This window comes from Carassius auratus, chromosome 23, assembly GCF_003368295.1.
Source record: "Carassius auratus strain Wakin chromosome 23, ASM336829v1, whole genome shotgun sequence".
NCBI classification, from domain to species: domain Eukaryota; kingdom Metazoa; phylum Chordata; class Actinopteri; order Cypriniformes; family Cyprinidae; genus Carassius; species Carassius auratus.
Genome location: NC_039265.1, coordinates 7,750,213 through 7,765,330, shown reverse-complemented (window position 1 = coordinate 7,765,330; position 15,118 = coordinate 7,750,213).

The following is a 15,118-nucleotide window of genomic DNA, read 5'->3' as shown; positions in this document are numbered from 1 at the left end:
AGAGTGATCAGACTTAAAGTTTTTTTTTTATTAATTTTTAAATGTAAAAAAAAAATAAAAAAATTGCGCCCCTACAGTTGCAATGACATTTAGGGGCGGAGTCGGGTTTCGTTTCACTTTTAAACTGGTTAAAAATACTGCTGCTCAGCCCAGGCTGTCTACACGGAGCCGAGAACTAGCGAATTCATTCTTATTTAAGACCTTTTAAAAACGCGATTACACGCAATCCACACGTTAGAACACACCAAGAGCTAAATTCAGATGTTTCTGAACTGTTTAAAGTAATAACATTATATATTCGCGGCAGCCAACTGCTCGCGAGCTGGCGATGTATTTCTCTGAACACTTGAAGTCCACAGAGAATTTACAGCCTTTCGCATTAAAACACTGCAGCGAAACGGCACAAAACAATTAGAATAATATATTATATGGTTTTAAAGTAGTTTTGGCCACTGTCACGCTGGTCTTAGCTGGTTTCTAACTGAATCATCATGCTGAACGTCACAGATGAGCTAGCGATGTATTTGTCTGAACACTTGAAGTACACATTTACAGCCTTTCAGTTTTTATTTAAGACCTTTTAAAACGGCGATTGCACGCAATTCACACGTTAGAACACACCAAGAGCTAAAATCAGATGTTTCTGAACTGTTTAAAGTAATAACATGATATATTCGCGGCAGCGCAACTGCCCGCGAGCTCACCATGTATTTCTCTGAACACTTGAAGAGAATCACTGCTGCTGTCTCCACGGAGCTCACAACGAGCGAATTCTTTCTTATTTAAGACCTTTTAAAACGGCGATTGCACGCAATCCACACGTTAGAACACACCAAGAGCTAAAATCAGATGTTTCTGAACTGTTTAAAGTAATAACATGATATATTCGCGGCATCGCGACTGCCCGCGAGCTCGCCATGTATTTCTCTGGACACTTGAAGGACACATTTACAGCCTTTCACATTAAAACACTGCAGCGAAACGGCACAAAACAATTAGAAGAATATATTACACATATGAAAATGAGTGTTTATATGTGCTTGTGAGATTTCTCTGTCAGGCTTAACGTCGCAGCAATTGCTCAGCGTTGCATAACATGGTAAAGCAGGGAGCTACACTGAGACCAAAAGGGTCGCATGCATCACTGATTATTTTTGTACCTACTTATGTGTTATGCTATGATTTAATATGACCATTTATTAAAACAGAAATGTGTATTTTAAGAATACGTTTTATAACGTGCTCCGAGCATTCAACACATCAAGTTGGCTTCAGCCCCGCGCTGCGGGAAACTGAACTGAGCAGCTGATGGCGCGTGTGCACGAGAGAGAGCCGCGCGTGTGCACGAGAGAGAGCCGCGCGTATCGCGGACAGGGACAGCAACACTGAACAGAGCTGTCGTTCAGGACGTTCACTTCCTCCTGGACCTGAACGAACAAATTCAAATCGCAGTTTAAATAAACAGAAAAAAGAGCGAAAAGCAAAAGAGCTCAATTCAGCAGCGCGGTGTTGTTCAGGGAGCAAGCAGAGACGCGTCTCAAAGTCTTCTTGCTTTTGTACCGACAACAAATACATACAAAATATGTCGAAATACCCGTGTTGGAAAGTGTGTTCGAATAAGTATGTGGTTATGTCTTAAGTGAAAGTAAAGATTTGCAAAAAAAAAATCGGATGTGTATCATCATAATGGATGCGTTTGTCTCTTAAAGGGACCGCGCCTAATTTACTAGCTCTGCTGTCAGAGTCTTTAATGTATGAAAATGAAAGTAAATCACTCACTGCGCTTGACTGAATTATCTTGTAGTACAAGAATTTATCCAAAGTCAATCCAAAAATAAGATAGAATTGTTTTACTAGTGGGTGCAGGCCACTAGTTAATTTATGTAAGTGAGTATGGCAAAATAGTGATCTGTGAAATATTATACCCACTAATTCTTCATACAGTAGGCTGGTTAAAATTGATTTAAAAAAATAATAATTAAGGACCTGCCCATGTTTTGCTTAAGTGTTTCTTTCTTTAATTGTTAATGCAACCTTTTCACACCACAGACTGAACCAAATTAAGCATTTCTTGCTTGGTAACTGTTCAACAAAGTATTGATAGTTGTGTAAATATTGTCATACTGACAGTCTGAAGTTTTGGTTGATTCCATTACATATCTTTTTATCAAAGTTATCCGAAATTATCAAGATGAATTTGTTCTGAGTTATTGTCATATATTATTACCAGTTTCTAAACTACAGCAAATAAACTGTGATTATGTGAGAAATGTTGAAGGTGTCTGAATACATTTTGGTTTGATTGTGTATTTTATCTTACAGTGAAGACTATGCAGTGCTATTTTACATTAACAAAAACAAACTTAAAAAAGTAAACATTATGTAAATAGCACAAATAAATAAATAGAATGAACATACAGTACAAATTAAACAATTTTAAACAGTGTGTAACTGCATCATCTATACAAACCATTGTGCTTGGACCCCTTATGATCTCCTTGATTTAAAATGCATTGTTTCAGTAATCTTGTGTGTCGTTGCCCACAACGCGACGGTGGCAGGACTGTGAAATACATACACGAGAAAAATAGGCATGACTTATTTCACATCCAGCTAGACAACCCTGTCATAGCTGTTATCATAGCCCAGGCTTTTTATTAAAAAAAGAAAACAGCAAGGGAGCATGGAAAAAGACTGTTTCAGGTGTATTTTTTTATGGCATTATTATGTGTATTAATTTTGCAGCGGGGCAACTCAATGTTGGGCACACAAGTACTTTGGCTCTTTTGCTCCATGGCCAAGATGGCCAAGCCAACATCAAAGTTAGTTCACTAACTTTTAATTCTAGTTATACTTTCTTCTCTTCTACTCCTACACTCTGTCCTTCCTATATCCACTTCTGATTGTATATTATATAAATGCCTTCCTTTATCTTCATCCACCCAATACTCCTGCCATTTTGATCTTGCATATGCTTTAATGAATGTTTTAGCTTCAGATTTACTATATGGAACTTGTAATATTCTATTGTGTTTCAGTGTTTGTTTTGCAAGTTTATCAACATCCTCATTCCCTTTCACTCCAACATGTGCAGGTACCCAGAGAAACCTGATTTTTAAATCCTTTGCATTTAACTTATGCAAAACCATAAAAATTTTATGAATTATATCATCTCTTATAGATTTCCCATTTTTTATGCTTTCTAAAGCTGAATAACTATCAGATATAATCACTGAGTTATTTAACTCATTTCCCTCTACCCATTCCAAGGCCAACAAAATTGCAACCAGCTCTGTTGTGTATACTGATAAATTATCTGTTATTCTTTCCTGACATATTACCCCATTCTTTGGAATATATACTGCTGACCCAGCGTGTCCTGTCTTTGGATCCTTAGAACCATCTGTAAATATGAATGTGTCTTCAGGGAAATGCATATCCAGATAATATTTAACAATATCCCTCACTGCTACTTCCTTTGACTTACTTTTTATTTTCTTATGAATGCCTAAATCTACATCTGGTATAGGGAAAAACCATGGCGGAATAGGAGGGACTGAAACCGTTGAACAGTACTGTAATTTATGTAACCCAATATTCTCAGCTTTCGCATCGCCAATCCACCCAAAACTTTTGTAATTGGACTTTCCATGTTCCCAGCAATCTTTTAAGATAGCTTTAGGAACTTGTCCCTTCACATTAATCCAGTATGCTAACATCAGTTGTATCCTTCTGATCCTCAAAGGCATCTCACCCATTTCCACTTGCATAGAAGATACCGGGGATGTTTTAAAAGATCCACTACATATCCTTAGAGCCTGAGCTTGCATGACATCCAAAACTTTGATGTTAGACTCTGCTGATGACATATATGCTATACACCCATAATCAAAGACAGACCTCATTAGTGCCCAATATATATTTTTTAAGGATGCCCTACTTGCTCCCCATGCTTGTCCTGATAAACAGCGTAGGATATTAACAATCTTTTTACATTTATTAACCATTTTTTCCAAATGAATCTTCCATGTCAGTTTTTCATCAAACCACATCCCAAGAAACCTAATAATCTTCATTTGCTCAAGAGGCTGACTGTACAATTTTAAGGATACTGGTGTGATCTTATGCTTTTTTGAAAAACATATGACTTGTGTTTTTGACACTGATAATCTAAATCCCCATTTATTTGTCCATTTTTCCACTTCCTTAATTGCCTCTTGCATTTTTGATTTAACGTAAGATTCATTACGGCCTCTAAACCATAATGCTCCATCATCAGCATACAGGGATTTTCCAATTTTCTGGTCAATATTTGAGAATATATCGTTAATCATAATATTGAATAATAATGGGCTACATACACTACCTTGTGGAGTTCCGTTCTCTACTGTATATATCTGAAAAAATTCTGCACCTACTCTTACCTGAATATTCCTATTAAACAAAAAATCCAAAATCCAATTGTATATTTTACCACCAATTCCTAATCGTTGTAATTTAATTAATAGCCCTTCTTTCCAAAGCATATCATATGCTTTCTCTACGTCAAAGAAAACTGCTATTACCACCTCTCTATTAGTCTGTAGTTTCCTAATATCGGATTCTAAACATAATAATGAATCCATTGTACTTCGCCCCTTACGAAACCCACTCTGATATGGGGAAAAAAGGTCATTGCTTTCTAAATAATGGGTCATTATATCTGTAATTATTCTTTCCATTATTTTACACAACTGCGATGTTAAGGCAATTGGTCTATAACTAGACGGGTCAGACGGGTTTTTCCCTGGCTTTAAAATGGGTACTATAATTGCATGTTTCCACACTGATGGAAGCTGACCAATTTCCCAAATTTTATTAAAATTTTTTAGTACTATTTCTAATGTCCCATCTGTCATATTTGCTACCATTTTGTAACATACCATGTCTTTTCCTGGAGTAGTCTGTTTTGCATTAAGGACTGCTTTTTCCAACTCAAACATATTTAAAGGTACATCTAATGGATTTCCCGAATCTCCTTTCTTTTTTAAAACACCTGGGAAACTTTCTAACACTTTCCTTCTGTTCACTTGTGCTTCCTTAGTGAGGTTCTCAGAACTATGCACTTTCCTAAATGTTTGAGCTAAAACTTCAGCTTTTTCTAAATTAGTAACTGCCACTTTATCACCACTATTTAATACAGGTAATTCATAATTCCTTCTAACTCCTCCCATCCTCTTTATCATTCCCCATATATCAGATAACTTCACATCCCTTCCTATATCATTACATTATTTCCTCCAGAAATTGCGTTTTTGTGTCTTAACTGTTTTCCTAACTACTGCCTGCTTTCTTTTATACTCTATCAAAGCATCCTGAGAATGATATTTCTTAACATATTTAAAAGCTTTATTTCTTGCTTTAACTGCACTCATCATTCCACCATGGTACATTCTTACCTTTCCTATTTCCTTTACTTTTAGGTATTGTTTCCTCAGCTGACAATATTATTTCATTTACTAATACACTATTAAACTCATTTATTCCTATTTCTTTATCCTCATTTTTAAGTTTAAGACATTTTTCTGCACAAATGATCTGAAACTGTTCCCAATTCGCATTCTCTATTTTCCACCTTGGAATATTCTTAGTCCTTTCTTGACACATCCCTGATCCAAATTTAATTAGAATAGGGAAATGATCACTACCTATTGTAGTTTCCTTATCTACACTCCACGTACTAATACCTGCTATTGCACTGGATACAAAAGTTAAATCGAGTACTGATTCTGTATTGTTTATGCTGTTAAACCGTGTTTCCTCACCATTGTTAAGACATACCAAGCATTTATCATCAATATATTCTTCTAAAGCTAAACCATTTGCATCTGTACTGTTACTTCCCCATAATGTATTGTGTGCATTAAAATCCCCACACCATATAACCTCACTGAGTGGTGATCCCACAATATTTTCTATTTTCCCACAAGGATTATAATAATTTATTACATCTATAGAACCTTTACTTGTCCATATCCTTATGGTAACTGATTCATTCTTATCATTTATATTTATAATTTCAGCTTAAACCATTTTGTATAAAAGTTACTAATCCTCCCCCTCTACCATTTTCTCTATCTCTCCTAACTGCTGAATGTCCCTTAATGATAAAATCTAACTCTGATTTCAACCATGATTCTTGTACACATATTATATTTGGTTTCTCTTTTAACTCATCTACATATTTCTTAAATTCTTGGCCGTTAGCTATTAAACTTCTAGCATTCCATTGTAGTATGCCTACATTTACCACCATTTAGTCTATACCAACATTGTGCTGGGTAGATTGTGTGTCTGTACTTAAGTTATCCCTAACTGTTTCCCAAACCATTCCTTTTATCCCCAAATATTTTTCAGCTGTTTTCACAATAATTTTAATCCTTTCGGTACGACTCGTTGTCTGTGCAGAACAGTTGATAATTTCAACCATAAAAATCACAAAATCATGTTTGCTGACAACTAAATTGTCTTTCCTTATCTCTTCATCCTCTTCATTTATTATGTCATTTCCAATGCCCTCATTTTGTTTTGGTATTACATTCACTCTGGGGACCAGCTTTACTGCTTCAGAGTAGCTAATGCCTTCAGTTACCTTAATTCTTTGTACCTCTTTGGCTCTTTTACTAAATTCACAACCCTGGTATGCTGCACTGTGCTCCCCTCCACAATTGCAGCATTGATTGCGAGCTTTGTCACATTCATCATACTCATGGTCTCCTCCACACTTACTACACCTCTTTTTTCCTTTACATACAGCCGCGATATGCCCAAACCGTTGACATTTATAACATCGAAGTGGTGGAGGGATGTACAACCTAACCACATAACTCATAAAACCAACAAAAACCTTATCTGGTAAAGTTTCTCCTTCAAACGTAAGCATAACTGATAAGCTTTCGCAAATGTCTCCAAATCTCTTAGTTTTAAGTCTTTTAGCTTCGCATACTTTGGCCTGCTTAATGTTTGCTATTATAGCATCCATCTCTACATTTACCGGGATGCCTGTAATGACTCCTCTGACTAACTTTTTGTCATTAGCCTTTGAACATTGCACTAGTTTACCATGAATTTTACTTATCTTAACTGCTTTTTTGAGTTGTTCTTCGTTTTTACAAAACACCAGAAGTTGTCCATTTCTTAATATTTTTGCACTCCTTACCTCTCCAATTTCTTTACTTAGACCTTTTGTAAGTTGTATCGGATTCCACTCTCTGAACGTGGTACCTTCTTGCCCCAACTTAACAAATACCTTATATTGTTCCCCACCATACTTTAAAGATGCACTTTCACCACAGTCAGTTGTATTTTTCTTTTTCTTTTGATTAATATTCCACTCTTCTTTACCCTCACTGTCTTCCACCTCTCCAATGCTCCCCACCTCTCCTGTCTCACTTACTACTAACGTCACTTCCTTCCTCCATCTCCTGACCATTCCCAGCCCAGCTGTTGCCATCCACCTGACACGGAGTCAGTTTCCGTTTGCGCTGACGTCCACCCGCCATTCACCGTGCACGCCGCCTACCGATAGACGAATCTTCCGGCTAGAACCAAAACATGACACGAAGGCTCCGCTTCCTGTCACACGTTTTCAGCCGCCGCGCTAGAAGAACACATAGACAGTAAAATAAAGAAGAACATCACCCCCTCTTGCTCTTCTTCTTCTTCTTCTTCTGATTATTCTTCTGATTCTCTGCCGAATGCTATTTTGTAGTATACCGCCACCAACTGTAGAGGAGTGTGTAATACCCTGAACTTCATAGAATCTAGGGTTATATTAATTAAAAAAAAAAAAAAAATGTGTGTGTGTGTGTAAATTCTCACGTTATTTCGCGAGAATAACTGGCTAAGATGAGAAGTCATGTATGACACATTAATTCTTTCTACTTATATTTCAAATCAAAAATAGTGCTAAACTTCTTTCACACTTACAAAAGGTCAAGGTTTCATAATTTCATCTTAGTTGAGGAGTCATGTATGACACATTCATTCTTTCTACATATATTTCAAATCAAAAAAAGTGCTAAAGCAGATTCTTTCACTCTTTCCTAAGGTCAAGGTTCATTTGAAGTCTTAACACTTATTTTCAGAACTGCGTAATTGGTTTAAATATGTCTGCGTAATATGTCTTCATGTTCTCACACTGTGTTCCAGTTGCAAAACTGTGTAAACTGTGGCTGTTTTATACAGGACAGAGGCCAGCAGAAAAGGAGAAGAAGAACTGAGCCTATGAAATAATCACTAACTATGTCACATAAGGATTTCACCAATTTAGTAATATTGACAACTTCTGGAACTGTTAATAATGAACAGGTTTTGTTTTGATCATGCATGGTGAATGTTTCTCATTACTTCTTTGGGGGCATCCCAAAACCATTTAGGAATTTCACTAATCTTATACACCTGAGGTGAATAAAGGAGATTTTCAAAACATGCAGTTCTGTGGGGCCTCAAAACCAGAATTGTGAAACCATTAGTGGTCTTAAAATTGCAGTGTGCCATTCCTGGACCATATCCAGACCATAGTCCCGCCTCAAACCTACATCATTGTTTGCAGAAGTGTTGCTGTGTATAAAGAGTTTACACTCACTGATGACTCTCTGCATCAGAAGCGGTTATGATCTAAAATATGTAAAGGTGTATGAATAAACAGCCATGTGTAAATATGTGAATGGTCTTTAATTGGGACAAAAAAAGGGCTCTGGCATTTTTGCTCAGACCGGCCCACCACAATCGGTCCGACATAACCAACCAGTACACCATCCTTGTGGTCCCTGTATATATTCATATCTACCGTTCCATTCCCAAAAACCCCTACAAAGCTGAGAACTAAGTGCCATGGACCAGTGTCCCAGAGCAAGTGGACCAGTGTACTCATTTTCTCTTGACTGACTCCTTGGTGATCAAAGGTGCCCTTCTCCACTGCTAACTCAACCTGGCTTGACTATACATAAGGACAAAGAGAGAGATGATTACAATTATTTGGAGGAGTTATTAAAAGTACACTTAGTAAGGATCCATTTTGGTTATATAGTCCTGTATTCTTGAAGAGCAGGATTTCTAGATGGACAATGTGCTCCATGTTATAAAAGCTAGTTAATCCTTTAGAACACAATAGAATGTGGATGTAGAATACTGCTAATTCTAAAAAGATTTTTTTTTTTGAATGAACCAGACAGCAGAAAAACTAGTTTACAATTGCAAGTATAGGCTATTTTGTTTTAAAGAGCACAAACCCCTCTTTAATATGACACCAAACAACATTTAGCTCTCATTGTTAAGATACTTCCCATAAAAAAATAAAAACAAACTATACTACCAAATTACTCACACAAAACGTCCTAATAATATATATGATATTCAAATTTCTCACTCACCATTAATATTGCATATTAAGTTTTCAAGAGAAGGGCCGTATATCCATTATGGGTTTTAAAGGGTTAACATTAAAATAGTCAGTCGAAGTTGCAATTGAATAAGTTAACTCTGCTAACCTAGCTACAAAAACAATGCAAAATAGCTTATGCTGTGTTATTTGACTTTAGCTGACTGAGTAGCTAGTGTAGTAGGTAAAAATCTGACAGACTTTATAATAGCGACAACGATTATGTTATCTTATCATAATATTCATTAATTTATGTAACGTTAAATCATCACACTATCCTCCTGCACCCGCCCTGATTAACACTCCCTCCCTGTTAATCATGTAACTACAGTACCATGCTTACCATTTCTATTACACTCTCCAGCTCACTCTGTCCCTCCTTGACATCACTATCAGACACCTGCACCTCTGTATGGGTGCCGCCGGCATCCCCGTGGCTAGTCACCTCCATGTGCTATGTTCACCTGTTCTTGCAAAATGTCGTCAGGTACTGTAGGCTTGGAAACTGAAGCTACAGCACTAAACATGTCGGTTATTTTTGCACATGTTGAGGCATCAACCTCTAGAATTGTTATTTTTTTGGCCCGCAACTTCTCCGCACCCTGCATTGCGCTTTTGTTTCTGCACTGAGCCACTGACTGCATCTGACACGAGAAATGGAGGGGGAGGGGGAGGGGGAGGGGTGGAGCCTGTTAAGAGATGCTTGGATGATTGGGCCAGTCCAGTGTCAGTATGGAAAATTAACCAATGGGCCGCTGTCCCTGCTTTATGGGCCAGTCGTTGTCCAATAAAAAAAAAAAAATATATATATATATATATATATATATATATATATATATATATATATATATATTATATCGACCGGCCCCCAAGTGCGTCGGCCCACCGGGCATTTGCCCGGTATGCCAGATTACCAGTCCAGCCCTGGACAGCAATAGTTTTATCCTGCACTTCCAAGTATTATCTTTGTAAGAAAAGTGTTTTTGGCCACTAGCTTTGTAGATGCGTCACGCATAACATGTACACATTACATGCACTTTTCTTGCCTTTGACCACAATGAATTTGAAGTAGTGCTTATATCTTCACCTTATATCTTATATTTTATAGTTTAAATCTCCGCCAGGGGTGCGTTCGGATTGCATAGTTTATTAAATCAATGCATAGTAACGCACCGCATTTAACGTTCAATAACGTTAACGGCGTTGTAACGACGGGAAAAGTAATTAGTTAGATTACCCCGTTACTGAAAAAATAACGTCGTTACCTAACGCCGTTGTTTTAAACGCCGTTATTCCAAACACAAATCAAGCATAAAGCTTGAGATATGATTTTAACCTGGTGAAATGTAAATGACACAGCGCAAGAAACTATACGAATTTCTTTTTTTTTTTCTTTTTTTTACATCCATCTGGACCATAGAACGGGGCTCTCAACAGTTTAAGCACAACATGACTGTTGGGAGACTTGTTATGTTTTTCATGGAAGGGGTCCCCAGTCACCCAAATTACAAGACTACAGATACAGTGAGTGTTGAGAGCATGTTATGTAACAGGTACTTTATAATGAGTTGGAGGCTAGAGGATGCAGGGGAGGTGAAAATCTGCAGTTTTAAACCAGTAACTGCCCGTGTTTTCCTGTATTCATGCTGTGTGCTTGTGTGCATTTGCTCTGGGACTCTAGAGCAAGTTCTTCCCTTTCTTAGTTATAAAGTAAAACAGACACCAGTCATCTGGTGATCTGGAAGCATCACACGGACACGGCTGGATCCCCTCTCTGCGACAGAGCTCTCTCCAGTGTGCAGCAGTGTCCACCAGCTCCTTCCATTCCTGATACACCAGACGACAGACTCACTCTGCCTGCAGACCTCACTGACAGAGGAACAACGATTGTCTTTCAGTTCTAATCCTGTTGGAAAATCCAGCTGTGAAATACGGTTGCTGCTTTTTAGCTGGTCCAAGCTGTGGTAATTTTCTACTTAATAAAGACATAAGACAAAAAGTCTTCTGAAGATGTATTTTCTTGCAAGAAAATGGTCAGATGTCCTGCAGATTGGCTGCAGAGTGTGACAAAGAGAGATAAGTTTACTCAGCATTTATACCCTAATCAAATCCGGATGCTTTTATCGCATCCAATCATACTGTGTATTCAACAAATGTGTCAATGTAAATCATCTTACTGTGTCCCCTAGATGCATACCTTATTATTTAATGCAAATTAAATGTCTAAGAAGGTATAGGTCCAAATTAAGTTGTTTTGCACACTCACACATAAAAAAAATGTCCTGTTATCTCTCAGCTCTTCGAAAACTCAAGTTTGTTAATAAGGCATCAGAAGAGGAAAATGACACTCTTGAATAGAATAAAGCAAATAAAACTAATAATAATGATTACATTACATTTCATCCTCACTGTTCATCTGCTACCATCTGGTTTTATCAGCTGGTTCATTGCTGCTCTGCTATCTTAGACCAGCAAGCTACCATATTTTAAAACGCAGCGACCATCTTAAAATGGATTTTCCAGCAGGAGAATAATTCATTTCTGTATTATGCTATGGCTGGGCCAGAACTATGCAACTTACATCTGATCTGGTTTCAAAGTCACTCAAGGCAACAGAAATTCTTGTTGTTTGATACATTTCTCTTTTAAGTGAAACTTTGTGCATCTGGACCAATGCTCAAGTTGCTCAGAGCTTAATTCCTGCCCATTTCTCCTGCATTCAACATGTTGATTACGAGAACAGATTGTTTTACCTCAATGATTTTGGCTTCTCAGTGTAAATGTTACCATTGTGGAAATTGCAGTAATTTGCAAGAGACAACTTCTCACTTTGAGCACACGAATGCGTGTGTCGTTTATTTCTAAGCAAAAACAGAATAACAGAATAATGGCGCTGACCGGCGTGTTACGTCATCATGCATTCCGATCATTTAAAGGGACCACGATCCCCGAACAGTTATGCAGAACACAGTGTACAGAACTACACTTAACAATGGTGAATTATGTCTGTAACATTCACTACACACGTCCCCCCAGAATTCACCATATCAGAAAAACCCAACTGTCAACGGGGGGGTGGGCGTATCAACCGGCCACAGCGACTGCGCTGTACCGGAGTCCGAGGAGACTCCACTGCAGCTGGTGTACCGTCATTACCCGGGAGAGGGGCATGTGGTGTAGGAGGCTTGGGTGAGGTGGGAGCTCTGGGTGGGGGCAGAGCAGGAGGCTGTCCGCGTCGGGGGGGATAGGCCAGGGCAATGGGCCTGGCCACGTCCAAATGAGCCGGTTTAAGGCGGTCAAGAGTCGCTCCGGTTTACCACCCCTGTCCACCACAAAGTGTTTGTCCCCTGTCTCCAGAACCCGGAATGTGCCCTCGTAGGGCGGGTGCACCGGTCCTCTGTGGGCATCGTGGCGAATGAAAACATAGTCGGCTGTTTGAAGTCCAGCGGGGATGTGCGACTGAGGGAGGCCGTGACAGGAAGTAGGGACAGGTGCAAAAAACCTCGCATTATCCAGTAGAGTAGACCGCTGGAGAGTGGCAGACCAAGGAACCGTGGTGCTAGGGACAAAATCCCCTGGTACTCGCAGCGGCTGTCCGTAAACAAGCTCCGCGGATGAGGACTGAAGGTCCTCCTTTGGTGCAGTCCTGATACCCAGCATCACCCACGGGAGCTTGTCGACCCAGTTGCTGTCTTTGAGGCTGGCACGCAGGGCAGCCTTCATCGATCTATGAAACTGCTCACAGGGTCCGTTAGCCTGCGGGTGATATGCAGTCGTGCGGTGGAGTCCCACTCCGAGGCTCTGTGCGACAGCGTCCCAAAGCTCGGACGTGAACTGAGCACCTCGGTCAGAGGAAATGTCCGAAGGGGTGCCAAAACGGGCAATCCAGGTGCCAATAAATGCCCGTGTCATCTCGACAGATGCCCCCGATGTCAGTGGCACAGCCTCAGGCCAGCGGGTGGTCCTGTCAACAATGGCTAACAAATATGTGAAACCTTGAGAGGAGGGCAGAGGACCAACCAGGTCCACGTTTACGTGGTCAAAACGCCTCTCAGGAACCGGTAATGTTTCTAACAGGGCTTTAGTATGGCGGTGTACTTTGGCCCGTTGGCACTCAACACAGGTGTTAGCCCAGTCCCTAACGTCCTTCTTAAGGCCGTGCCACACAAACTTTGCTGAAACAAGCCTCTGTGAAGCTTTCGCACCTGGGTGGGAGAGACCATGGATGGAATCAAAAACTTGACGCCTCCACCCAGAGGGAACGATAGGCCGAGGGCTGCCTGTGGAGATGTCACAGAGGAGCGTTGTGCCGGCATTGCCAAAAACCACATCCTTGATCTGCAGCCTTGTAGTCGAGGTTTTCAGATGTTGCACGTCTGGGTCTGTGGTCTGAATCGCGGCCATGCGGTTGTAATCCAAACCAAGATGGACTGCCCCTGCCGGAGCCCGTGAATCCGCCACGTGGTTGCTCTTACCGGCAATGTGCTGCAAGTCTGTGGTGAACTCTGAAATGTAAGACAGATGTCGTTGCTGGCGGGCGGACCACGGCTCAGCCACCTTGGCCATGGCAAAAGTCAACGGCTTGTGGCCCACAAAAGCAGTGAAGTGTCGGCCTTCCAGCAGGGAACGAAAGTGTCTAATGGCAAGGTAGATACCCAGCAGCTCCCGATCAAAAGTGCTGTACTTCCGCTCACAAAGGCGCAGCTGACAGCTAAAGAAAGCCAGCGGCTGCCAGGCCCCACCCACCCACTGCTCGTAAACTGCACCGACAGCATAATCAGAGGCATCCGAGGTGATGGCAATGGGGGCTGTAGGAGAAGGATGCACCAGCATGGTGGCGTTCGCTAATGCTGCTTTAGTGGCATCAAAAGCCTTGACTCTGCTCTCAGTCCAGTCCACAGTGTGTTTGGGTTTACCTCTTAAGGCCTCGTGCAAGGGCCCCATGAGCTGAGCGGCTCGAGGGATGAAGCGGTGATAAAAATTCACCATGCAGGGATTTGACAGTGAATGGGCGTGGGAACTGTATGACTGCCTCCACCTTTGATGGGAGAGGAACTGCCCAGTCCTTAGTGACTCTGTGTCCTAGGAAGTCGATAGTGGAGAGACCGAACTGGCACTTGGCAGGGTTGACAATTAGTCCATGGTGGCTAAGCCGCTCAAAAAAGGGTTCGGAGGTGTGCCAGGTGCTGAGACTTGGACGTGCTCGCCACCAGGATGTCATCCAAGTACACAAAAAGGAAAGACAGGTCCCGCAGTCCATAAGGCGCTGGAAAGATTGGGCAGCGTTTTCAAGGACGAACGGCATGCGCAGGAACTCAAACAGACCAAACGGCGTGATCACCGCCGTTTTGGGAATGTCCAGTGTGTGTACCGGCACCTGATGGTATCCCCGGACGAGGTCCACCTTGGAAAAAATCACCTTGCCAGCCAGGTGTGCTGAAAAGTCCTATATGTTCGGGACTGGATATCGGTCAGGTGCCGTTGCCTCATTAAGCCGTCGATAGTCACCGCACGGGCGCCAGCCGCTGCCAGGTTTGGGGACGATGTGAAGGGGTGATGCCCACGGGCTGTCGGATCGGCGTACTATGCCCAGGCGTTCCATGTTTGCAAACTCAGCCTTTGCAACGGCAAGCTTGGTCGGGTCGAGGCGCCAACGCGGGCGTAGACGGGTGGACCAGTAGTGGCAAGATGGTGCTC